The sequence below is a fragment of the Melozone crissalis genome, unplaced genomic scaffold, assembly GCF_028551555.1.
Source record: "Melozone crissalis strain CALT ecotype California unplaced genomic scaffold, PUWL_Pcris_2 ptg000081l_1, whole genome shotgun sequence".
Taxonomy (NCBI): Eukaryota; Metazoa; Chordata; class Aves; order Passeriformes; family Passerellidae; genus Melozone; species Melozone crissalis.
Genome location: NW_026535858.1, coordinates 12,900,606 through 12,927,170, shown reverse-complemented (window position 1 = coordinate 12,927,170; position 26,565 = coordinate 12,900,606).

Genomic DNA, 26,565 nt, shown 5'->3' with positions numbered 1-26,565 from the left:
TGCAAAGCTGCAAAGCACCACACCTGTCATTTGGGAGGAAGAAATCCTTGCAAACTCATCCTTGGCTTTTAAAGAGCTTCCACAAAGGGAAGAAATGCTGCTGCCTATAAGGGGAAGGGAGCCTGGGTTTGGTGCCTTTCCTGCTCAAAGGCAGCTTGGATTTGTGTCTCCCACCTTCCAGCAGCTCTTGTTGGGGCTTGAGCACCTGCAAGCTGCTGCCTGGAGTAAAGGAAGGTAAGAGATGGTTTCTCTTATATTTTGTAGTTTGCTATAACTTTTGTTTGCTTTTCTCTTTTTTCCTCTACAATTTCTGATTCAGATTAGCTGAGAGAGCTTTGCTGCTGTGGCTTTGTTGTGTTCCTCTGCTATTGCCAATGTCCTTCTGATATGTGTGCTCTACCAGCTGCCTCTGGAACACTTCTCCACTTGTTTTCTCCTCAGGACACACTCTGGTTCTCCCACTTAGCTTAGCCTAGTGTGGATGAAAGGAAGTATTTTGTCAGGCTCGCCAGGGCCAGTCTTTTTTGAATACCAGCCAAAGGAGACTAAAATGGAATCCTCAGATGGTGGCTTCCATCACCAGAGCCCAATGAAGTGGGGAAGGGCCACAGTTGGCATCTTAGTGCAGTGCTTCTGATTACTTACCTGTTTGGATTTGGAGTAATTATCTACTTCTATATGTCCATTTGGGATGCCCCACTGCCCTTCTTGAGCTCTGTTCCTCCATGTACAACCCCTCAGCTGTGTGTTCCCTGATGTGCTTCAGATCCCATCCCTTGGCCTCCTCTGAGCTTCCTGCTTCCCCCAGAGGCATTTGGGCCAGCCAGCCTTGGCACACTTCAGCTCTCTCCAGTGCCACCACTCCTGCCCTGGCCCTGCCAGCCTGATGTTCCCAGAGGAGCAGGTCCTTGAGGCCTGTGCATCTCTCCCTGTATGTTTGCTGCCTGCCTAGCAGGCACTGCTCCCCTAAGACACACAGGACACTTGATTTTTCCTCCCTATTTCCAGCTCTCCCACAGCATCCTTTCCTACTTATTTCAGTTTGCTCTGTTCACACTCTCCTGCATCCCCACACCAGCCCAAGAAGCCCAAGGTGTTGCCAGCTCTGGGTTCGGTGCTGCCCTGTCGTGCCTCTTTCTGGCTCCCCCGAGCACAGATGAAGCTTGGGTGTGAAGGGGAGCTGGAAGGAGCTCTGCCTTAGGCAGCCAGCTGTTGCTGCATGCCCAGATCACACAGCAAGCACCCTTTGGCTAAACTCTCCTGGCTCCACCTCGTTCCTTTTGCTCAGAGTAAGTGTGGGATTGTGTGCATGGCTGCCAGAGGAGAGCGTTTTCCAGATAAAATGAAGCAGAAGAATATGGGTGGGATGAATATCAGAAAGATGTTTCATGGATCTGCCCCTACTTTCCTTTTTCTCAGTGTGCTATGTGCCTTTCCCAAGGGCAGGCCAGCCCCAGGATCGTAATCTTTCTTTGCTGCACTCCTTGGTGTAGCTGCTGAGAATGGGGCCAGGTTGTATCAGTGAGGGATGCCAGTTGCTTTAAGCCTCCACTTCAGCTGCTTTGGGGTCAAATAAATGGGAACAGGGTGCACTTCTTGTGAGCTCATCTATAATTGCTGCAGCTCCACGGATGAAATTTGTTCAGCGCGTCTCTTGGCTGTGAAAAATGCTGAGGTCAAGATAGTCCCTTTTCACACCTTTCCTCATTACTTTTTGATGTCTGTCTTGTTTAGATGAGCAGCTGAGAAACTTAAAAAAGACAAGCAAGTATTCTCTTAAAAAAAGGAGTTTTGTTGTTTTGACCTTTATTACATAAATATTTAATTGGTTACCAAATCCTAAAAGATGGAGGGAGCTTCAATGCTCCTCTTGTGTCCATGAAACCTTTGTAGATTTGTGTTCTGCTATGGGGAGTAAGAGGGTCAGAATGGAAAATAAAGCAAACATTTTAATTTGTGATAAATAAAAACTAAAGCAGATGAGTGATTTTAAATTATATTAATTTTAAATTTGTGAGTATGTGTAGAGAGTGAACAAGTAACAACAAAGAGTTATTTGCTTTTTTTTTATTAGTCTCTGATGCCAGAATGCCTTTCAGTTATTGAAATTGCATGGGTGTGAGCAATCTCATTAAAAGCAAATTGAGCAAATTTATAGGATTGAAGTTAGTTGTATGCTTCAATCCCACTGAGTTTAAGGGGATAAATGGTGAAGGTACCCATGGATTCTCTTGTCCTGAAAAGGTCTTCTGAAGAGGTAAATACCTGCTGAAGCTGCCATGGGAGGCAGGTGCGTATCCCATCCTCCATCTCTGTAGATGAAGCAGTGAAACCAAACTTTTATAACCCAGTCCATTTGTCTAAGTTCAATTACTCCAAGTTCATGCAGATGTGACAGGTTGGAAATTATGCCAGGGTGTAGTTGTACATCAGTCTTTAGATGTGACTTTACATCTGTGTAATAACTGATGCAATTTAGGTGTGCAAAAGAAAACTGAATTATGGGTGGCCTAGGAAACTGCCTTTTTGGGCAGACAGATTTTTTGGGAGTGCACTGGTTTAATGGACCAGCTTGGCGCCAACCCAGATCTAACCAGATTGTTCTCGTGCCAAAGTTGAGACAGATGGCTTGTGAGAAATGGCTTGCAGAATGGAAAAGAACAGCAGGAAGTTTTCACTGGTTTGGAAAGGTTCAGTCTTGATTCAGAAATTGTGTTCCAGAAGAAAAGCACAAGCCGTTTGTGAAACAAAGATGAGTCTGAGGCTCTCCTGTCCCCTCTGCCCTGGCTTGGGATGTCATGGGAGAGCTGCATCAGCACAGGGGGTTCAAATGTGGCATTATTTCACTTGTTCCACATACCAGAAGTGCAAAGGGAAGATCCCTCTGTCACCTCTCAAATCAGGCAGACCCAACCTGATCCATTTCCCTGGGGACCCTTTCATGGAAGAGCACTGTTAGCGTGGGTGAGGGCAGGGTGGCCAGGTCTGTGGGATGTCTGGAGTGTGGAACTCCTTGTGCATCCTGTCATGGTCTGACTGAGGGGTGAGAGGCACAGCTCATTGTCTCTGAAATCAAAGCACTTGGTATCAGGCCAAGATGTATCTGAAGTGGAAAAATCTTTTGAAATCCCATAACAGTTATAGTCCATCCAAATTAGCTCTAAGTTCAATCCTTAATTACCCCTGCTCTTTCTTTGCTCATTAACACTAAAGCTGTACACAAATGTCCTTACTCAGTGTGGCTTGAGGCCTGCCTTTAGTTATGTTTACCATTGCAAAGAGTGAGAAATGCACAGGGCAGAAACATGGAGATGTGATGTCTAATGCAAATAACTACCACGAACTTGCACCATTCCCTGTGACCTGCTGCCATTCAAATCAGCACTCACAAGACTGAGTAGGGATTCCATTTCCATAGCTGAAACATCCAGGTGTTCCTTAAAACAGCACTTCCCAGTGTGGATCTACTATTTCCACAATGCTGTTGGGATAAATCCAACATCATGAATACCTAAATAAATGGGAAAACAATAGAAAAGTTTTACATAGTGCTTTTATATCTAGCACTTTCTGGTCCTTCAAGCATCCCTCTTCAGAGGCCAGTGTCACTGAAAGTTAAGAGCTGAGGCATCTGGAAGGCAACCCTCTCATCAATGGCATGTGGGGAGTTCAAGTTATATTATAGTCCTTGGCCCTTCATTATTTTTCAGGGGTAAATAGTGATTTCTGTGTGAAATTTGGGTTCTCAGCTCTGCTCCTGCAGGCTCAGATGTGATGCAAGAAGGAGCACATCCACTCCTGGGTCTGCTGCAGCCCTTTCAAGTCTCCAGAGCAGCCCATTGATTCATCTGGCTCTCATATCCTCAACTTCCCTGATTGTTTGTTATATTAAGAACTTGTGTTCGTAATGTTAGATTAGATACCTCTAATATCTACCTAATACCTCCAATTTTTAGACATCTCTAATAATAGATATCTAATTATTAGATACCTCTAATTATTAGATATCTCTAATAATTTCCTTAAATCCCAACTCAAAGACATTTGATATTTGTGTTTCTGCACAGGAGAAGCATCCACTGATGCAAAGGAAACTTGCCCAAATGAATTTAAATGGCCAACCAACTCTGTTTGTTTGTTTCCAGTGCTACTTGCTCACAAGCTCTCCTGTGTCTGTACATCTGCATTTTCTGTAGGGACTGATTCTGCACCTCAGCATCCTCAGTGATTTTTCTTCATATCTTCCACTGAAATACTTTGGAGTTAAAGCAGAAGTGAGATCACTCCTGTATGCTGTGAGGTCTTGTCACTACTCTTGCAGTAAGAAAAGCCCAACACAGTGATCTTGAGAAAACATTTATGATATATATAGGTTTAAATGCATCTAAATCCATTCTATTTTCTGCTATGAGGAAGTTGTGATTTTTTTTTGGTCTCCTTGACTTGATTTTTTTGCATTTGTTTTCAAATCTTGTCATAATACAAAAGTTGCAAATTAAGGCACAAGTTTTACAGTTTTGTCTTTTCAGATTTTTTTTTTTTGTGCATAGAGACCCCACAGTGTAATGTGCCTTAATTAATGGAAAGCAAGAATGGATTGCATAAACTCCCAGTGAATATTGTCTTAGCAAATTAAATCTGATTTAATGCTTTAAGCCGAAGACATATTTGCATAGCTAATGAAACTGATTAACTTGGAATTAATTTGCAATGTTTAGTCATAAGGCTTAAAACTAAAGTGATGTTAGTAATGTGTTGATTATTATTAGTACTCAAGATAATCAGGCTTGCTGGATGATTAAATGTAAATACATAGTAAAAAAATTGGTTCAGGTTAATAAACAATTTCAAATAGGAAAATGCCCCATGATGATAAAGTGAAATGAAGGAGTGCTAATTGTACAAGCAGAAGTTAAGACAGCTCTTGTCTGCTGGAAGTGGGTGAAAAGCTGCTTCTTTTTAGCTTCCCTGGGATTTGATAATGATTTCTTTGTGGTCTGTGTTACACTTGTGCCCGGGAACACTCAGTATGGGCCACGGACCTGGCGTACCCGGGTTCTGTACAAACAGATCCTGGGGAGCTCAGGGAGGTGTGGGCAGGAGCTGATGGGTGGAGGAGATGCTTTGTGTGCATGGACACCAGGGACCTTGGTTTGCCAGAAGCTTCATTGCAGCTGTGATTTTTTCCCCCCCTTAGTTCTGCCAGCTTTGTAGGAAAGTTTTGCAAGGAGGACAATGCAGAGGCTTTCAGGGATGTATAGGAAAACCCCCCTTAAGATAACGTGTCTATTGGACAAAGCATGGAAGGGCATGCTTAAAAATGAAGTGGTGGTTGTGCTAAGAGGTGGCACTGCTGACTTGTAAGGATGCAGAGGTTACTGGTCTCTTTGCATAAAATTGGCTATTTAAATAGGAGTTTTCTCTGTGCTTTGAATTTTCCTAGTGTGAGAGTCAGATCAGAGGTGACTAGACAATTTCTTCACTTGGTTACACTGATGTAAATACCAGTTAAATGGATGTACAAATTTGTTTTCATACAGCTGTGAGCACAATTTGACCCAGAGAATCATCCTTTGACCCCACATTAGCACACTCTTATGCTTCGTCTATGAATTAGGTGGAAGAAGTAGAAATCAAATCAACTTTTGCTCATCACGAAGAAGAGCTGCTATTCTGTTTGAGTTCTCTCAGATTCTCTCTCAGGCTGGAGTGTCCATAGAGCTTATAAAGATCAAAGATAACACTGGGGGATGGCAAATATCCTCTTCTGGGTCTGATAAATTTGCCAGTTTGGGCCAGCTGACTGTGTGGCCAATGTGCTGGAGTCAGTGTGAAAGATCATGTGAACTTTCCTCACCCACTTCACTGGGAAGTCTGTGGTAAGCTTTACCTAAACTTAAAGTCCAAAGTAAAACTAATGGTCTTATGACCATTTTAGTTTCAGAAGGTGCTGTGGGAACTTGCAGCAGAAGGGTAACAACAAGCATGTGGTGATGCACACATGGTGGTTTTTGGCAGCAGAGAAGCAGATGGAAAGCGCAAAATGACCTGTTCCATGTCCCATTGCATCTCCCCATCATGTCTCTTTACGCTTCCATGGCTGGGTTTCATCCCTCTGTGACTCTCTCCTTTGCAGTGTCTGAAGATGCGTGTGGTATGAATTTTTTGTTTTCTTTTCTATTTTGCTCTCCTTCCTTCATACCACTAGATTTTGGTTCAGATCATTTTGACTCGTCAAGATGAAGTTTTGCAATGCCTGTGGCTTATAATCCTATCTCTGTTATGGCTGGTGGAGTCTTGATAGCCACAAGAAAAAAAAGCTAAATTTAACTAAGCTGAGAAACCCTTCCTGCACAGTATCACAGTGTGCTGCCACTCATTCTGATATCTCAGGGGGCCTTCCCAACAGGATATCATCCCTAATTCCACAAAATTCTCCAGGATCCCCAGCTGTCAGTAGTTAAACAGCATAAACATGAGTTTTCTAGGCTGAACAGTAATGTTGTGCAGCTCTGTCATCTCTGTAATTTAGCAGGGGTCTGGTTCCATTGACATCATACAGATCCACTCCTTGCTCCTAAATCACCTTTTAGAGGTGACAGCTCTGTCCTCCTGGGTGATGTGAGTGCATTCATGGGAGGTTTTGGGAACTGATGCTTGTGTTTGCTGTGGGTTTTTATGTAAGTGAAGAGTGACTCAGAGGTGAATAAGGACAGGGAGATGTGTCCTGGTGTGAGGGCAGGTGACCCAGATTGTGTGGGCACATTGTGTGGCTCTGCCAGGAGCTTCTGCATGGTCATCTTGGAGTCTGTCAGCTGAATCCTTCCTCTCCACCAAATGATGGTGACACTCCTCCTTTGTGCCACCAAGTTCAGGGGTTTCATGCTATGATTTTAAAGAAGCTGCTACAATGACACCCTGACCTCTGGATGGATGTTCTAGGTCCTGCTGTAATGCAATAATATGGATTTCATACACCATTCACAGGCTCCCCCAGCTTCTCTGTGTCCAGGGAGCCCTGGAGAGGTACCATGTGTGGTGATCTTGTTCCATGGAAAAGTATCAGGTTTGTAATATTGTCCAAATGCTGCTGCAATATAATCCATGTGTGGACACCTGTATGTAGCTCACAAGGGGTTCCCAGATTTTCTTGTTACAGCAAAAATTGAAAGGAACTGTAGTGAAAACCGCTTAATTCAGGGCAGAATCAGACCCATTGTGAGGTTCAAGATGTTGTCATATTCAGGATAGTTCTGTACACTGATAATGTTATTAGGAAAAATTGCCTGTATTGCCTCCTTTACTGCATAAAATATCTAACCTTGCACTGTGTATAATGCGTGAGAACAATGTTTATAACACAACTTTTCTGCTTATAATGTAATAGTGTTCTTGGTCAGCATCCCTTGATGTTTTACAACCAAATTGTAAGTCCATTTAAATGATTTAGTGCACCGCAGCCTGGTTAGTAAGCACAGGTAAACAAGTTCTCTGGGAAGATTTAAACTGTAAGGACAGTCACTATAAAGTCTATCAGAAATTCATTGCACTTCACAGATGGAACAGATAAAAAAAAGTCCTTAACTGCAGACAGCAGGAAAAGAAAATCCTAAATTATCAAGATGCAATGAAATCCTCTTGCAGGGTGCAAATTGTTGGAAAACAATTTTTATCGATTATTTAAAAGAGAAGATGAAAACTGGTGGTGAGCTATTTTATAAATTTCCAGATGACCTGTCCCCAGTGGGTGGTTGTGTTTGGGTCCAGTGGGTGGTTGTGTTTGGGTGTACAGTGAAGGGGAACTTGTTGTAATGACTTTTTGTGTTGCCAAAGCCTGCCACCCATCTACAGATTGAGAAGTGTCCGTTCTGATGGTCCCAAGCACTTAAAAATCACATGTAGCTTTCATGCAAACCTGTCTACCATGAAAAAGAGTAAATGTCAGGATTTTTAATTTTGTTTCCTATTGTTTGGCTTGTAAGGGTTGCTTTTTTCCTGCTCTCCCAACTTCTGTCTGTGACCTTGAGCATCAGATGCTTATTTTGTAGATGATGAGGTGAAAAACAGATCAGCTATTGAAAGATTTGCCATTTAGTCAATCAATATGACAACACTACATCGAAAAGGAGCAGCAACAACAACAACCACAGTTGCTTGCTGTGAGCATGGACTAGAAAATTTAGAGCTAGTGATACTTTTCAGAGCTGTGAGGTGCCAGCAAAGTACAGAAAAGCAGGACAGAGCCAGCAGAGAGGCTCAGAGCTGAAGGGAAGGAGCATCTGTGAAATGGCTGTCAAAGCCACAAGTCTGACATTTTTGCAAGTCTGTAGAGCTACTGTTAGTGAAGCTTTGCCAGTTAATGCTGGACCAAGATCTTGGTTGTCCTCCTTAAATAGGAGCCCCTTTGCTTAATGAGGAGCTCTCCTGACAGATTGGCTAAACTGCAGCAGTGAACTCAATCTTGGTTCAGATTTATTGTGGTGGCCCAAAGTGACTTGCTGGAGTCAATGTATTGGTGTCTCAAATCAGGGCTGTGTCTGATCCAGATCTTTTGGCTTCAACCTCCAGTTTTGTTGCAAGCCAGATTTTGAGGGACGGGGAAATGGAACAACATGCTTAACATAATAAGGTTTAGAGAAAAAAAAAAAAAAGGAAAATATTTCTGTCCTTTAATCCTGAAGAATTTCTGGTTTTACTATTTTGCACTGAAGAATTTTACTAATAAAGAATTAAATTACCCCAATACCATTGTTCTTGCAGGGAATTTTAATAGTCTGCCAAGCTGTACTATGGTGAAAGGGTAAAGTTTACTTTGTTAAATTTGAGATCCTCCAACATCAATCTTGCTCTGGGAATATGGGAACTGACTTGCCACCTACTATCAGTTATCGGAGTCCTGTGTACAAGCAGATATCAAATCCTTATTTTGTAAAGAGACTTTCTCTTACTTAAAAACTGCTTATGCACGGAGGAAATGAGAGGCTGAAATATTTTTTGCTTCATGACCCCCATCCCTTGCCTGAAAAGAAAGAAAACCATTCCCTGTCTAACTTTCATCTTTCTTCTGCAACACCCAGACAATAGATGGCCATGTTTTGTTGAGTTCTGGGCAGATTTTACCCACTGTGAAAAAATGTGTGTATATATATATATATATATATATAAATAATATATATATATATAGGAAGTCTCTTCCCAAAATCTTCCTATCAGTCATTTGTAGTGCACCATTGACTCTGCTGCAGGAGTCCTTATGTGGACATTCTTTACTTATGCCATGCAGGAATATTTAGGCTGAATTCCTCCTGAAGCTGCAATTTGCAGTAAAGTTGTTTTAGGATGCAAATGCAGTGAGATCTTTGACTCTGTAAAGAGATCTGAGAGTTTAGGTCTGTGTTTGTAGGATACTTGCAAAAAAAAAAAGGCTTTGAATACAAGGAAGGTAATAATGACTAATAATCAAATATGAAAATCTATAGGTCTTTGTAATTTTCAGTTAAAACAAGTTGCATTTTCATTTCAAATGTCTGTTATTGATGATGAAATGGATTTATGCCCTCACTAAAGGTCCATACCCCAATCCTTAACCCCCTGCTAACACCTACTCCCTGAAATCCATCAAAGCAGTGCATCTCTTTGGAGTCTGCAGTCTTGCATTTGCTTGGCTGTGCCTGCTTCCAAGGGACTGCGCTGCAGGGACAGTGGGAGAGCTCTGCCTTTGCTAGTGCAGACTAACACAATTTGTGCAGGGCAAAGCAAGCTGGGACTGTATTTCTTTCCCTGCTGAAAGGGGGGATATAAAATTTCATGTATGCATTTGTAGGCTTTGTAGATGTGGAGGTTCTGTTTGCTAAAATTTGATAAAGATAAGGCAGTAGTAGGCAGGTGATGTGGTCAGATCTTATTTCTACAAAGCTGTTGATTCTCTTAATGCAGTAGAGCTTATGTTGCCATTCCATGATCATTTGTCTTTGGTGGTCCAGCTCTTTGTCACTGTGGAGTTTAAATAGAGAAGGTGATGATTTCTGCAGTGACTGATCCTTTAGACAGGAATGTAAATAGTTGATAAAAATATTCCTCACCTGCTGAGCCTGTGCTGGATTCCCAGGGGCCCAGAGTCCTGCACAAGGACCCTGCAAGCCTCCTCTCCCTGCACTTGGCAGGCTGGAGGATGGCAGGGCTGTTTGCTGCCTCGCTGGTGCTTTTGTAAAGACACAGACACTGTCTGTTTCCAAGAAATTTTCGTCCTTACTTTCACCATTCCCCTCCCATCCACGCCCCTTTCCTTCCAGGGTAGCATACAAGGAGTTTCACTTTGCCAAAAAGGTCCCACATGTGCATGCTTGTTTTGTCCTTTTTGGTCAGCTGAAGCATGCAAAGGCATTTTTGGCTCCCCACTTCTACAGAAAACATGTAGAACTGGCTGCTGTAGGAATTGCCTAAAGTCAGATTTAAGGAAAAGAATAAATCCTGAATGTTTGATGCCCATAATGTGCTGGAATTGGATTGGGAAAGCAGCAGTTCATATTTCAATCTGTGAAGTGATGTGCTTTGGTGTCAAATCTAGGTGAGTGGAATTCATGTATTAAATCAGGTTTATGCTTATGTTGTGCTGGTGTCCCTTTGAGGATAACCAGAGCACAGCTCTTGCTCAGTAATAAAGGTGTAGCAGGAAAATCTGGTCCCTTACAAGTGATATTCATTTTGCTTTTGAACATTTTACCATTTCCACTGCTTAGGTTTGGATAGCAGATGAAAGAGTTCAGCAAACCTTATTTCTCACTGGTGTCTTTTCTAAGCTAGCACAGCATTTCAGTTTGATTTACTGCAAATTTTTTTTTCTCCCATGGAAAGATTATAAACTAGAGAGCATACTGACTGGAAGAAAATGGCTGCTAATCTTCTGAAACTAATGTTTAATCAGTGATGGAAAGAAAATAAGTAACTAAAAAGCTTCATCCAGCTAATTAAATAAAGCTGGTAATTCTGCTGGAAACAGTTAATGAACCTCAAGTAATAAAATTATTTTCAGAATATTAAAGAAGGAAAAAAGTGATTACTTATTTAAGACTAAATAATTACAATGTATTCTTCACTATAAGAGGTTATAGATGCCAAAGACTAAATAACCACTGTGCTTCTGATTCTCCATAAAAGGGTGTTTCTCAGGAATTATTACACTTTATGTTGAGCTTGCACTGAATTTTCTTCTCTTAAGATAATCTCCAATGATCTCTAAGGGAATTTGCCTCCCTTGGTGCCTGTTATTATTCTCCTTTTTAGGGACTGGCTGTGTTTGATTGCCTTTAAAATGAGCTGAGGCTGTGTTAACTGTGCAGAAGGGATGGGGTGCAGAGGCTCTGACCACAGCAGGAGCAGCTCTGAGTGAGCCCTGGGTCCTGTTCTGCTGCTTAAACACTGCTGGGACAGCCCAGTCTGGCCTCAAATCCTCCCTCAGCTGCAGCTCAGCTTGTCTCTGAAATGCTGCACACCCCTCCTGTTCCCAGATTACAGATAAGGGGGAATTTCTCTCAGAAAGGCAGCCTGTAGCCGAATTACCCTGCAAGTGCTGGGAGCTTCCATTTTGGGACCTAAATGCTGGGTGCTTTCGAAAAAATCCTGCCTGACTCTTTCCTAATAATCCCTGTTATTTTGTTCCTTTTAGCACCTGAGAGCTGGCACGTGAGGTGCTTAAAGAAACCAAACTCCAGAGCCCCCGAGCTGGGAGGGGGAAGCTCATGTAAAGCTGCCATCCCAGGCAGCTCCAGACAAATGATTTATTTATGAGGCACATCCCTGAGGATGGGGCAGTGCAGAACAGCCTGTGCTGGGGGCAATCCCTGAAGGAAAGCATTCTGCTGCCATGCTGGCAGTGGGTGCTGCACCCTTCTGTGTCCTCCTGGCTGGGGTCAGAGCCGCCTCTGCTCCCTGGGGCAGGCAGGCGAAGCCCAGCCCCTGTGCCACACAAGTGATGGGTTTGTTTGGCTTGGAAAGGCTCTGTGCTGAGGTGGGAAGGTTCCCTGCTGGTTCAGCTCTCCCCTACTCATCTCTGCAGGGCTCAGGCTCAGTTTGGGGGTGTGGAAGGCCAGAAAGTTCTGTGCATTGGGAGGGAATGGGACTGGCTTGCCGCCTGCCTACTTAAGCCTGGCTCAGCACCCTTCCCCATGCAGGGACATCAGATTAAACCCACAAAAGGCAGAACAAGTCCTCTGCTTCTCACTCCTTTCACTTGCCTGAATTAAATTTAGTGCCCACACCACACACCCTCACTATCTGCTCCATCCCCTTTGCCAGAAGCACCCACCCAAAACGTGGATCCAGCTCAAATGATCATGAAAATAAACATCTCAGCCATTTAAAATTATATCTTACACTTGAGAGAGACATGCTGAGGACACAGAGAAACAATAGATTTAATTAGGCTTTTAAAATGTGACACATCTATTATATGTTCGGTTACAGCTTTAAAAAAGTCTCAGTTTCCGTATAATAAATCTTGCTGGAGTACTACCATTTAATTAAATGGGAGTCAGCACTGGGAACAATTAAAATGAGTTTATGCACTTTCAGGGAAACCCTATAGCAAGATGTGCAAAATAGCATACAATAAAATGAAAAATTAAGCCCTTAGTGGGTTTGAGCTGCTGCATATAAGAAATTTGATAAAAAGCATTTTAAGAAAGTAGGCAATTTTACAGTGTGGCAAGTAGTCTGTTCTGCCTCAAAGGTACCAGCCCATGTCCCTTGGAATTTTGCCATTGGCAAAAGACTCCAGATGGACGTAGGCATCAATACTAATAAGTGAAATTCATCCCTGAGAAAAAAAAAGTTTCTTTGAAGCCCTGAATAGGAGTGGATATCATCTAGCAGAAAATATTCATCAATAGGTGAAAAAATATCTCTGTTCTGAATAGTTTCTGAGCTGCTTCAATCAAGAGTTTCTCTGCTTATGGGATTTGCTGAAGGCAAACTTAATTTTTAGGCTATCGTTTGTACAGAAACATATGTAAGCAAATAGTGATGCTATCTTAACTAGAACATGATATATACATTTTATTGCATATTAAAATCCATTTCAACATTGCATTCAGCCCTGGGTTTTTAGTGTTTCCCCCTCTCTGCCTCAGTATAAACAAGCAGCCTTGAAATGAACATCAAAACTAAATGGCATTGAATATAATGAAGCAACATTGAGTCTAATGAAGCAGAATTGCTATGTAAACAGGGATGCTTTTATCTCATTGGAATTTTTATGTCCTTGCATGTCTCTCAGCTACATTTTTGTAACCTGATTCTTAGGAAATGTCTGATATCTCTTCATGATTGTTAGCAGAGACCAAGACAGCAGTGTAATGTGTGGCTCAGCTGAGTGGTGTGAAAGTACCACATTGAGTTTGCTGCTTTAGAGGCAAAATGGTCATCACCCTCATCCTCATCTTGTTGTTACAGGGGGCTGGCTGTAAAACTTGGTAACCTCCAAGTGTGAAGAGGTCTGCTAAGAAACATGAGTTGCAGACACTCAGGGATTGGGTGAAAGTGCCACTTGGAAGCTCCCTACCTGTGAGCATTCCAGCCCTTTCCTTGTCTGTTAATGCCTTTGTGGTGGCACAGGCAGTAATAAACACAAGCAATAACACCAAACCTCATAAATCTTTTCTCTGGGCTGAGAACCATCCCTCCCACTGTCTTGCTGTAGCATAAGCCTCAGCAGGACACAAGCTGACCTTCCTCTGGCAGGGAAGAGTGAAACAGCCAGGCACCTGCTCTTTGTCACCTTGGGCTGTTGCAGGAGCTCTGAGAAACTCTGTGCTTCCTCCATTGCAAATTAAAATACTAGTAAAGACCTCCCTCAAATTTCCTTTTTATTCCCACCTTCTTTGATTCTGCACTTGGAAGTCATGCTCTTTAATAAATATTGGCTTGCACCTGAACATCTCCCACTTCCTCACAGATATGAGCTTTTTGCCCTTTTGGACAGCAGCTCAAAATTCAGCATTCAAGTTAATGTGCTGCAGCTCCTCATAGAAGAGTTGGGTTGAGCGGAAGGAGGTGAATAAATGCTGCTTTTTGGCAGTGTTGGACATGGAAGAATTTGTCATAATACACTGATATACAATGCCCTTTCACATGCTCCACTTGAACTTAAAAAAGTATGATTGCAAAGTAAATTAATGGAATCTTGTCTGCAATGTAGTCACTGGAAAAGAGAGAAGGAAGCCACTGTGATATCTATGGCTGTAAACTGTCCTTTTCTGTAATAGCTACTTCATCTAAAATACCATCAACACTGCCAAGACTTGCAGCTGTTCTTAAACCTCTTGCTCCTCGAAGTTTGTGTACGGTTTTTATGGCTTTTATTTGTTTGCTTTCTTTTTCCCTGAAAATTTCTGTTTCACTAAAAGTTTTTTCCTGATCTTTGACGTGTTGCATTTCTCTGTGTGCTGCCTTTTAGTGGGTACAGTGCACAGAAGAGCTGTGGCATAAGGTTTTCCATATCTGTGCATTTATATAGGCTGAGAACTTGGGTCTTAAAATGCATTCCTCTCCACGGGTTGTTAAGTCTGTAGTCAGAAATTTAGGAGAATGGCTAGCTGGCCCAGCTTCCAAATATTGAAAAACCTCAAAGTAATGTAGCACATAACTGAAATCACATAAAGTTTGGATATGGGGAATGAAGCTTCTGGCACCTCATTTTCATTATGAAGATGGCAACAAGAATGGAAAATGTCACAAGAATAATTCACATGTGTTTGGTCTTTAGTACTATAATTATCTAGACCTTCTTGCTTTGGGCTCCCCTTTTCCTACATAGCTTTTGGGAAAAGGTGGGTTTGGCTTTTAATGGCCTAATAAATACAAGTAATAGCTTGTGATTTGTTTAATATTTTGAACTAAAAGGTCAAGGGTAGGAAGATTAAAAAGTCACTGGGGGAAATGCTCTCAGTAAAAGCCATCTCTTGCTGGAAGTAATACAGCTTCTTAAGTAAGCATAAAATCAGTTTAAGGCAGCTCCAAGCCCAAATTTAAGCAGAAAGGAGAATAATGTTAGTGTATAGATACTACCTGCTATAGAGGGGTAAATGAAATGAAACACCAGACAGGGAAATCATCCTTAGTACCCCCATAGGGTCTCTGCAGCACTGATTATAACATTTTTGTAGCATTTTTGAGCATGTGCAGCTGTCTGAAAGTCTGGGAATCCAAAGTAATGACTGAAGTGTTCTTGAGTCTCTCCTCTGCTTGCAAAGCCTCAGATGAGACTGAGCCATGGAGCATTTTATAAAAAGCTACCTGCTGCCAAACAACTGTCTTAAATCCCAGCATCTGCCCACATCCCAGCTCCTCTCCCAAGCCTGAGCACCCCCCTTCCCTTCTCTTTTGAATGTGACAGAGATGGAGGAGAAATGAAAGGACTCTTTTGCCAAGACTTTTTTCCCTGCTCAGGAGGTGCTCAGTTGTGGAGGCTCTGCCTTGCCCCACTTCTCTCCTCAGCAGTGCTGCAGTGAGAGTGATGCAGTAAAGCAGCTCTGATGATTCAAGGCTGCTTCTGCAAGTGCTATTTGTGCACTGTGAGAAATGGAGACCTGAGACAGATGGGTCCTTTTCTTCTCTCAAGGATGCTCTGGAGGGTTTGCACATTTTCCTGGGGCCCCAGGCAAGTGCATTGCTTGCTTTTCTCCAAAACAGGCTCTTTCCATCACAGAAAATGGGATCGTGCCTGCAAAGATCTTGAAATATGCTATTAATTTTGCATATTTGTTCTGAGTGACAGTGTGGGAGCCTTTTCTCTAGAATAAATTTTCATTACAGAAAACAGGCTGAGCGAGCAGACACATCACGGCGGTGTCTGGTTGTGTATTTGGTAGGTAGAAGGCAGGCTTTTTATCATTTTGGTGAAAAGAGGTGAGGGAATAGGATCTGGGGCATTGTTAAGAGCTCATTGTGCATTTGAGGATATCTGCTGTTTTATTAATATTATAATATAAGCACCTCTTGTGGCTCTGGTGAACGTGGAAGCACAACGCAGCTGTATGAGGCTAAGAGCTGCCTCCACCACTGCCACAGGTCTGCTGGGGCCACACACACAACAGCTTGGTACTGAAGGTGTGATTAATACCAGTGTGGTATTTTCTCTCAGCACTGGAGGTGGAAATGTACCTGTAATTATCATCCTCCAAGTTAAAAATGTTACCATAACACTGCTAGGTCATCCTGACCTTCTGTGGTGGAAAGAGAAAATGCCATTTAGTACTTCTTTTGCAGTTTTTTGAGAGCACCTATTTTTCCCTGGGATGTTCTGAGCTGTTAAAGCCAGCCCTCCCACAGGGTAGGATCGTGCTCTTCTTATTTAGTTGCAGAAAGCGTTTACCATATACAACAGCAAATCACACAATCAATCTTCATGTTAATCATTCTCTGCTGGAAGCTATTTACTACAAAAACTTCTGAAATTTTCTTACTAGCTGGAGAGCTGACTGTCACAGCCAAACGAGTGATTCATTTATGCTTTATTTTTTTTTAATAAAACCAAAATTGAATGCTTTGAAATAGGCTTGAGTATTTCAGATTGGATGGGTTAAGGCTGAACAAAGAGACACCCAGAAATTGTCTTCTTCAGGAGGCCTTCTCCTTTAATCCTCCCAGATCTAATTCTGGCTAGTCACTTGCCTCAGCCTTTATTTGCTCCCATGTTGCCACTTAAATGACAGGCCTCTGGTGATTTGCATTCACCCTGTGGCCGTGGTTTCCTTAGTCTGATTTGCACCAGCAGCTGTGGCTGTGCCTGGATGTGCAGCTCCCTTTGTGCCCAGAGCAGAGTCTCCAGGGTAGGTTTGAATGTTGTACTGCCCATGAGCACTGGGGCAAGTTTTGCCCCTCATGCTACAGAGCTGCCAGCTGGTTATGTGATTTAGAAATTAGAAAGTTCTGCTGAGCCTTCAAAACCTGCTGTTTCTGGTTTTATTTTGTATGAAACACACTGTCGTATTCTCTTCTGTATTGATGAATTCAGCTCTGAGAAGCAAATGCTTAGATTCCTGCTCCTGATTCATAGAATCACAGAATGGTTTGGGTTGGAAAGGACCTTAAATATCATCGAATTCCAACCCCTCTGCCATGGGCAGGGAAACATTCCACTAAACCAGGTGGTCTAGTGCTCAAAGCCTCATCCAGCCTGGCTTGTATACCTCCAGGGGCATCCACAGCTTCTCTGGGCAACCTGTTCCAATGCCTCACCACCCTCAAAGCCAAGAATTGTGGCGCATACTCTTCTTCTAGAATATTTCTCCTCCTGATGAAAGCAGAGAGCTTTGGTCTGGTTACAAAATGTCTGGTGCTTGTTTCTGATGTTCCACTGCTTCCCCAGAACACTGCAGTTTGCAAATGGGGGAAAAAATGACATAGCTCAAAATCTCTGCTGGGATCCAGCCTGGTTAATTGTGCTGCAGATCTGCAAAGCCAATTGCTACCAAAAAGAAAAATAATCATTCTCTGCAGCTTACCTGTTCACCTGCATGATATAACATGGCGGCAAAGGCACCAATGGAGTGGGATACACCAGCTTGTAGAAACCCTGCTATATGTGCAAAAATCCTCAGGGGCCAAGAGAGGTTTTGTGCTCTTTTTGCATCACCTCCATGTATGTGAGAGCTCAGGCCTCTTGCTGTGCTCTGTGGTCATTCTGGCTGTGTTTACCTGTAGAAAGGACAGAGAGACTTGTGTCAGTTTGGCTTTGAGGGAGTTGGAAGGAAGTGTCAGTGATTCACAAAGGTAAAAAAAAAAAGAAAAGATAAAAAGAAATGGCAGGCATGTGAAGCTATTGGATGTCTGTGGTAGGTCCCTTCAGAAGGGAAATGTATGGATGCAACAGAACTAAACAGGAATTTGAGTTTTTCTGGAAGGGAAACAGAGAAATTTGCTTTTAAATATGTCTCTGGTACAGAGCTGTAGCATTCCTCACCCTCTGCTGCACTGTATATTTGATTTGCTTTCCAAAATCAAACAGCTTAAGGTTTGAGTCACCCTCCATTAAGCTGAACAAAATGAAAATGCCAACACTTTTGGAACGTGTTGGCGTGGGCCTTAAATTGGAAAACAAACACAGCATCGAGCTGCCCTTCCCAATGTGAATGGAGAGAAAGAAACTATTTAGTGAAGTGTGGAATTTGGAGGACTGTGTCTTCTGCATTGCTCTCTGTGCTGGGGAAATCCACTGGACAACAGAAAACTTCAGTCTTTGTTGAACGAGATTTGCTTCTTGACTGGTTTCTGATGTTACTGCTCTTGCCTGCTTCTTTTTTACCTTGTTTGCTACTTAAAAGCTGATTCACAGGGGGAGGTCTGATAACTTAAAGCAAAATTATCTGGGACACCAGTGAGAACAGCTCAGCCCCCGGTGTGGGGGTGTGGGTTTCAGCCTCTCTCACCATCTGAGCGCAGCTTTTCTGGCAGGAGATGGAAGGAAGGTGGGAGAAGGTTTGTCCTAGAGTGTTAGAGAGTGCAGCACGGAGCAGAGGATGTTTTGGCAGGTGTACACCTTCAGGCTCACCATTAGCCATGACTGGATTCCCTCCTCCTCCTCACCACCTCTGCAGATGGCCACAGCAGAACGTGCAGGCAGTGAGAGCTCTGCCCATCCAAAGGCACCTGGGAGGATAAGGCTACAGGAAAATGATATTAAATTGTGAATATGGCCAGGAAAGCAGTAGAGGCTGCAGGTGAGCCCTGAGCTATGTGGGGGAAGAGAGAGTGGGGTGTCAGCAGCGGCATGCAGTGCTGGGTTTTCCAAGGGGCATGAGGTGCCTCACACAACCCTTAGGGCAAACCAGGCTCCATTTCAGCAGGCCTGTGATTCCCAGCTTAATGAATTTAAGAGCCAGGTGATTGCCTCTGAAAGTAGCTCTCAGTTCTCTCCTGTGCCAACAAGAGTGCAGGCAGTGCCTGAGCTGCAGTGTGGTCACACTCAGTGCCCCTGTCTGAGTGACCCTCTGTGACCAGAGCCCCTGGTGGCTGTGACACACCCACATTTTCTTTGAATGGTGGTACAAGGCAGGAGCTGCTGTCGGCCTCAGGGGGTGGTAATGGGATGAGGGAGCCTTCATAGGCTCAGACAGACCCCTTCTCAGGTGAGGTGGGCAAGCAGCTTGTACTTTGTCTTTTTTCTTGTGTCCCACTTTTCTGTCTGCAGCATAAAGAGGAAAAGTGGTGGAAAGTCACTGCTGCCTGGTGGAGTCATGGACATAGGAGTAGATCTCTGCTCTGATTAATGACTTCTATCACTTAAAAAAGGGCATTTTAATGTTTTAACTACCCATTTCATAATGATCAGAGTTCTCAGGTTGGACCACAGGGCTGATTAATGCTCACCTCAGGTGTGCCAGAGGCTCACGTTTATTACACACGCTGCACAGCCATTAATCGGCAGCGCAGCGCGGGCTGTCGTCCCCGATTGCTTAATTACATTGTCTCCCCCTGCCCAGGGCTTATGTGTGTTGTGCAAAGCCATAAATACTCCTAGAGCCCCATTTCCACTGAAATCAATAGGAGTTTTGCCATTGTGCTGCCATGAGAACTGTGAAAGCAAAATAATGCAGATAACTGTGACTTTCGAGTGGGAAGAGGGGCAGCAAAGGACACGTGAATTATGAAAGATTGAACTTAGAGGTGGTCTGAAAAAATGACAGGATAAACTGGGAAGTGTTAAAGGAGCCATAAGAGTAGGAAAGATAGAAGGCAAAATGAAAATTGGACAAGAAGTAAAAATAAATAAGAGGGATTTCAAGTGGATAAAGAATAAGAAGGGAATGAGGCAACAGGGATTCTGCAAAATGGAAAGGGTAATTTTGCAGCAGAAGCAGCAGAGGTTGAATAAATAAATGAATTATGTGTCTCTTTTCACAGAGGAGAATGGGAAAATTCAATGTGTCAAAAGCCGGGAGGTTCCAAAGCAAGGTACATCCATGTGGAACAAGAGGTGAAGAACAGGAGTGAGCCCAGCTCTGAGACAAACCCTGGCCACTATGGCTCCCTTACTGCTTCTCCTGGGAATTTCCTCTGTGCTGCAGAGCTGGTCTGCTTGTCTCTCTGTACTTCATCCAAGGTGCTGCTCTTTTTGTCTAGTGTTTTGGTTAGAGGCAGGATCTGAGCATGCTTCTGCAGCACTATAGTCACTGCTGACCACCAAGAAACTGCGTTAGAATAACTGAATAACTTATTCAGTTTTGACTGAAAATTTAGACAAAAGAAAATAATTTAATTTTTGGCAGCCCTACCTTTTGCTTTTATCTTCTAGAATAATTTGCTATGGCAGATAGTTGCCAGTGTTTGAGTCAGTCTAGCCCTGGATGTTTATCAGCTGTCCATCAGAGAAATCAGTTCGACTCTACAACAGCAAAAGAAAAGTCTGCTGAAAATTACTTTGATGGCTAAATTAGCATTTGGTCAGTTTAAAAACACAGAGGCTGGCAGGATTTGGAAATGTATTGGTCATTTGACTTTCTCTTGTCATAAATATGCCTTAAGTGCAGCAGAATAAAGAAGGATGCATCAGATCTTAATGGGTATAAAAATTTACCTTGAAGAGTCTGTAGACCTAAACTTAAAGGTGCCTTATTTTGTATCAGTAAAAGGCTGGTATGTGATTATGTGGTCATAACTTTTGCCACCTCATTAGAACCAGGAAGAAATGTGAAAACATGAGGAGGTATCCTTAAGGAATTTACCTGAGAACAAAATGCTGTAATAGCTGAAGAATTCAACTAGTCATATCTAGATTAACAAAACAAAAATATCCTTGAGTATTATGGGTTAGCATAGAAAGTTCCAAAAATTAGTTTGACAATCATACTAGCTGAGTAAATCTGATTCCATATAAATCGAAGGTCAATAACTAGGCAGGCAACCCTGGAAAGGTTTCAAGAGAATAAATGAACATTTGTTGGGAGGGAATGAAAAGATACATGAAAAGAAAGGCAAGAACAACAACAAAAAAGAAACAAAAAAGGAAAAATCCAAGCTTTACAGGCTGTTGCTCATAGCTGGAGCAAAGTCGCAGTGCAAGGATGATAATGGAAGGTGTGCCCAGGAGCTGTTCATCTTTGGAGCCTTGTTGCCAGGATATTTTAGGAACACATTGCTCTCTCTTTTCAACCAGTGTTAAAGTAATGTGAGAAGCGTGATGTGCAAGCCATCCCTGGGCAGGGGCAGTTCTGGCTCCTGCCAGGGAAGGAACACGGGCAAGGGCAATGAGCTGGGAGCTGCAGCTCCTGCTGGACAGCTGGGGCTGAGCCCTGGAGGGTCTGGGCTGGTTGCAGGGATGGGGACGCTCCTGGGCAGAGACATCAGCTCCAGAGATGGCACAGAGCTCAGTGTGAGGTGAAAGCATGAAGTGAGCTGGTAAAACCACATCCCTGCAGCCTGGAGAGACAAATTCATCTGCTGTGGACACTTGGACATTGCATCCCTGGGACGCTGATAAGGCTGTTATCATTTTTCTCCATTGAGTTTTTCTTTCAGTGTGGATGAAGAAGTATTAAACCAAACCATGCTATTTATCTGTTTAAAAAAGCTGTTTTGACAAAGACCTGCTTACAGCACTGAGGATACATTTTCTTTTTCCTTTCCAATAATAAATCTTTCATAAAATTAAGGCATTGGCATTACATCTCTGTTAGGGTAATTTACTCCCCACAGTAATTTTGACTTAGTTTGTTCTACATGGAGTGATATTTTAATAATCCTTTCAGTGCTTATTGATGAGGGTTTTCTGCAAAAGATGAGAAGATTAGTTTAAAATTATCCCTTGTGAATTTAAAACAATAACAAGGAAGTGAACACAGTCTAAAACAAATTAAGAAATGTATTAGACTTAATAAAAGGCCGATATTTTATTCAACATACAAAAAATGACTGCAAGACTTGCTGTGATGGGGCTGCACATACTCTTTTCAAACTATGTTCTTTTGTTTCTTTTTAATTGAACAGGCACAAATCTCCCTCTCTCTAAAGGTGAGTGATGAATGAAATAAATGGCTTATATTTTGACCAATAATATAAAAGCATTACCTTGACTCAGATATCATATAAAACCTGTGCCTCATTCCTACACCCATCACCTGGGAATAATTTGCATTTCCTCACCCAGCAGGAGGACCCTGGTTTCAAAGTCTTGTCCTCATCCGCTCTTGGCTCTTCCTCAGTGTGTGAGGGGTTAGATTTCTTCAAAGATTAATTAACTGCCAGGTCAGAGGGAGCAGAATATCTTCCTTGAACACCAGGATCCCTGCAATGCTGCAAGGATACTGAAGGGCATCCTTAAAGGCTGAAATTACAGCTTCAAACGACGATTTATCTTTTTTCTTTAACTTAATGTGACACAGCCTCCACAATCTCCACATTCTCCAGCACTGATGTTAAGTGGCAATCAGCCAGATGAAAGAAGTCATGGTGCAAAGTCCTTGGATGGTTCAACTGTCTCAGAGGTTTGAGACCTTAGTGAGTCTCTACCCAGGGAGAAGTCTAGTAATCACAAGCTAAAAAAGAATATCACAGGGCAGTTTTTGCCAGTATTTCCCAGGCACTAAAGAGAATGTAGATTAAAAAAATGTTTCAGCTTTTTCCAAGGTGGGAACTGAATAGTTGTATGGAACTGGTTCTTCAAGAGCATTGGTGGCAGAGGAAGCTGAGATATGAGTGTCTGCTCTAAGGAGCAGCAGAGAGTCATTCATGGTGGCCAGATTCCTTCTTGCACTGTGTCTCTAAATGTCTGGATGGGGATGGAGGTTTTGTGTGGGCTTTTTCTACCCTTTCTGTCTTGAATTGTGGCTGCATCTTGCAGTGTCTTGCTAAAGCACAGCTGTCCATGGCTGTGCATGCACCTGTACCTATATAAATGTACACAAACTTGGCACAAACCCTTCTGGGTCTCCTGGGCTCACTCTTGCTTCGCCAAGTTACAAACCCTGTCACTTCGGCTCACTGTGTGATTTGTGAGTTTTGCTGAATTCTTCAGAACTGCTTGGGATTTAAGGCCCTATTTGAGCGTGAAATGTGATTAGCTACAGTGAAGTGACTTTTTATCTGGCTGATGCACCTTTCTTTCAATTTAGTTGATGAATGTGCAGTGTTAGGCTGGTCACAGGTGTTTCACTTGTGATCCTAGGGAAGCAGCTGGTGGGACTTTTGATGATGATGTGAAATGACTGGCTCTTTCTGCTGGCTACTGACCATGTGGTTGCTGCTGTGTGCTGAGCTAGGATGTGGAGAGGCATGGTCTTTGGACAGCATGAGTGGTGAGAGGTCTCACTCCTCACATTCCTCACACCAGTTTAATGTTTTGGCTGGGGAAGGACGCTCATCAGTGGAGGAGTTGCAGCCCTTTCAATCTGCAGGAGAAAAGATTTTGCTGTGCCCTTTGCATCTGAGTTAAGTAATGAACCCTTGCACTGGTTTAATTATACCTATTTACTTCGTGTGGGCCCTGCAAGGCTTAATTAAACGTTTATGTATTTGCTTTGAGAGGCTCCTATGGAAAGCAATGGAAAACTGCTACATGTTAATCCTTCCATTGATTCACATTATGATGCCCTGGTGTGCTGACTTTAATCATTTGGGGGTCCATTTCACTGGATTGAAAGAAAATACTGGTGCTTGTCAGATGGCTAAACAGCACCCAAGTGTAATGTCCAGCAACCTGGGCCTCTGTGGGCTGCAAAATACAAAATTGTATTTAGCCAAAGCTTTCCCTCCATCCGCTTCTCCAGAGTAATGGATAGCCAGGAATTATTTACCAGATATTCTGCGTGCTGCTTCAATTTAATTATGTCTTTGACTGGAACAGAAGGCATATAAAGCGTGCCTGTGTACTCCTGTGGAAGGATTAAACAGGAGGAATGGGTTTGCCTGATTTGCAGAGCCTGTCGGGGACGGACCTCGGCGTACATATGTTGACGGCAATAAGATGATCGTTATCCAGCCCTTACCTCCTCTGTAGGTAGAGAGGTAGGGATGCCCCCAGGGTTTAATTCCCAAACTTTCATTTCCTTCCTCTATTTTCAGCTGCTATTAACTTTAAAAGCTTTTTTTCTTTGCACAAGGAAGGATTATGCACAGCGCCGACACCTTATCACTCAACTGGGTTCGCCGATTGGCTGAAACTCAAAAGTCTTTACTAGTTAGGCTAAAACATTAAAAATGTCTTTTGATAAATGATCTGAAGGGAAAATCAAGCAGATGGCTTTTAGGCCTGTCTCACGATGCAACTTTGCAGGGAAATAATAGTTTCAGTAATGGGTTATAGAGCTTTATTTAAATCACTAAACTATTTAGTGGAGAGGGGTGAATCATTTAGGCTTTTTTGGGGGTGTTTTTTTTCTTCCCTTCTGTTTTTTCAGATTTCTCTCCTTGAAATGAACTGAAGCACACTTTGAAGTGCCGTGAAGTTATTCTTTCTTCACTTTTTGTAATTGGTCCATCGGTTTTCTGCTGCTGTCTCAGATTTTTTATGGGTGATATCCCCTGACTTTCCACAGCCTGCTTCCTGATGGATTCATTTACTGTGTGTGTTGCAGGGGCAGGATTTATGTGCCTCAACCTGCTGCCTGCAGCTAGAGATCTCCTCTATTATACTGGGTTTATAGGGTGAATTACAGCTTCTGGGAGGCTTTGTGGAAAATTGTAGGAAAGTTCTAACCAGCTTGTTTGGCCTCCAGAGGGATTAGGCAGATGCAGCTGGGATGGGCAGGTCCTCTGTGTGTGCTGGGAGGGCAGGGCTCCCTTCTGCAGAGCCCCAAGGTGCCCAGCATTGGTCTGCAGGCATAAATACCATCCCCATGGTTTAGCTGTGTAGGCAGAGGTGCAGTTGTGGTGTGGCTGAGAATTTGTGGTTGTTGTGTGAGACACAAGGGCCGAGCTTTTGGAAGGGCAGGAGCAGCTTTATGCAGTGTGGAGGGAGAGATGTTGTAGAGGAGTTGTATTTTTACATGTATTTTATCACCCAGTCTCTAAGGAGCAGAGCCCTTTAACCTGTTTCCCACTGAGCATTCCAGAAATCAAACGTCAAAGATCCTTAGCTGCTTTTGAACTTCTGAGCCAAAAAAAATGCTGCACTTGTACAGAAAGGCATCACCCTCCTAGGGATAACACTTTCCTCTTTGAAACATCCACTCAGCCCAGCACTCTTCATTAGATGTTGGTGAAATCTTTGGAATAAATACTGGATGTAATTGTCCAGATGCTCTTATTTCTGCTTTTAGCAGAAAATAATGACACATTTAATATTGCCCCCTTTTTTTTTTTTAATAAAAAAGTAAAGATATGTTTAGTCCAGCATGGAATATTCCAGCTGGAAGACACATAATGGATATGCTCCATGCTCCAGCACACTAAATGCTTGAGATGATGTCTTTGTTACTGCCTTTTCATAGATCAATGCAACACCCTGTTGAGAACTCGATGCAGAAACATGAAAATGGCTTACTCTAGGTAAGAGAGCTGGAATCCTGGAGTGTTTCAAAGAGTCTGAAATCAGAAAGACTAAAAACGGGCTCCAAGCTACCAGCAGTTTGTTGTCTTGGGGGCATTGGATTTCTGGCACAGCTTCTTCTGGGAGCTGGTCCTGCATCTGCTGGGGCACAGTGCCTCTCCCTGGCTGCCTCAGCAGAGCCAGAGAGGTCTGTGCTCAATTAAATGTGGAGGAGAAAGAACATGAAACCTGAAGGAATGTTGTGTAGGGGCTGTGTAGGGAAGGAATGTGTAGTAGGGGGTCAATCAAAACTGTCATAGTTGTCGAAATTGTGCTGGCAGAAAGAGTAAAGATAAGAGGATTTTGTTAAGTCTTGTAATATTACAGTGTAGAATAAAATGTAAGTTGCCTCTCATCTCTGCTGTGCCAGGAACTGAGAGAAAAATACTCCAGAAAAAGAAGTCCAGGTGAAACAGTGAACGTGACCTCCTATGCTAAAACATGGTCTAAACACGACTGTTAGTCATTATCATCCTCAGCAAAAGGAGTTTTCTCCTGAGAGATGGGAGCTTAAAATATAAAGTCTTAATCTCTAAATGGGATCCCTCTGGGCAGACCTTTTCTGTCAGTCTGAACCCCTTTGATTTCAATAGCCCTTTGTGGTCCTGGACACATCAGTCTGGCCAGAGGTTTAGATTCCTACTACACACTGGTATAGTAGCTTTTCATACATTTTGATTAAAAACCCTGAAACTCTTAACCTCAAATGATATGGGTTCTTTATTTTGTTGGGTTTTTTCCCCCCCATAGTTCACTCCTTTGTGTGGTCCTGGGTCCCAGTCTTTCTGGTCTTTCTCAGGTGATTGTAGGCACTGACATTTTATTTTTGGATCATGTAACGGAGATAAATACAACAGGGTGGTAAATTAAACTTCACAGGTAATTTCAGACTGGAGACTCCAGTCAGCACCTCTTCTTTTGAGGGTATAGCTCCTCTTGACCCATGAGAGCATCTCATTTTGTGTCTATAGAGGATGGCAGCTTGGCCAGGCGTAGAGCATCCCACGGCACTTAGCACCTGGAAATACCCCGTGCAAGGGAGGGTT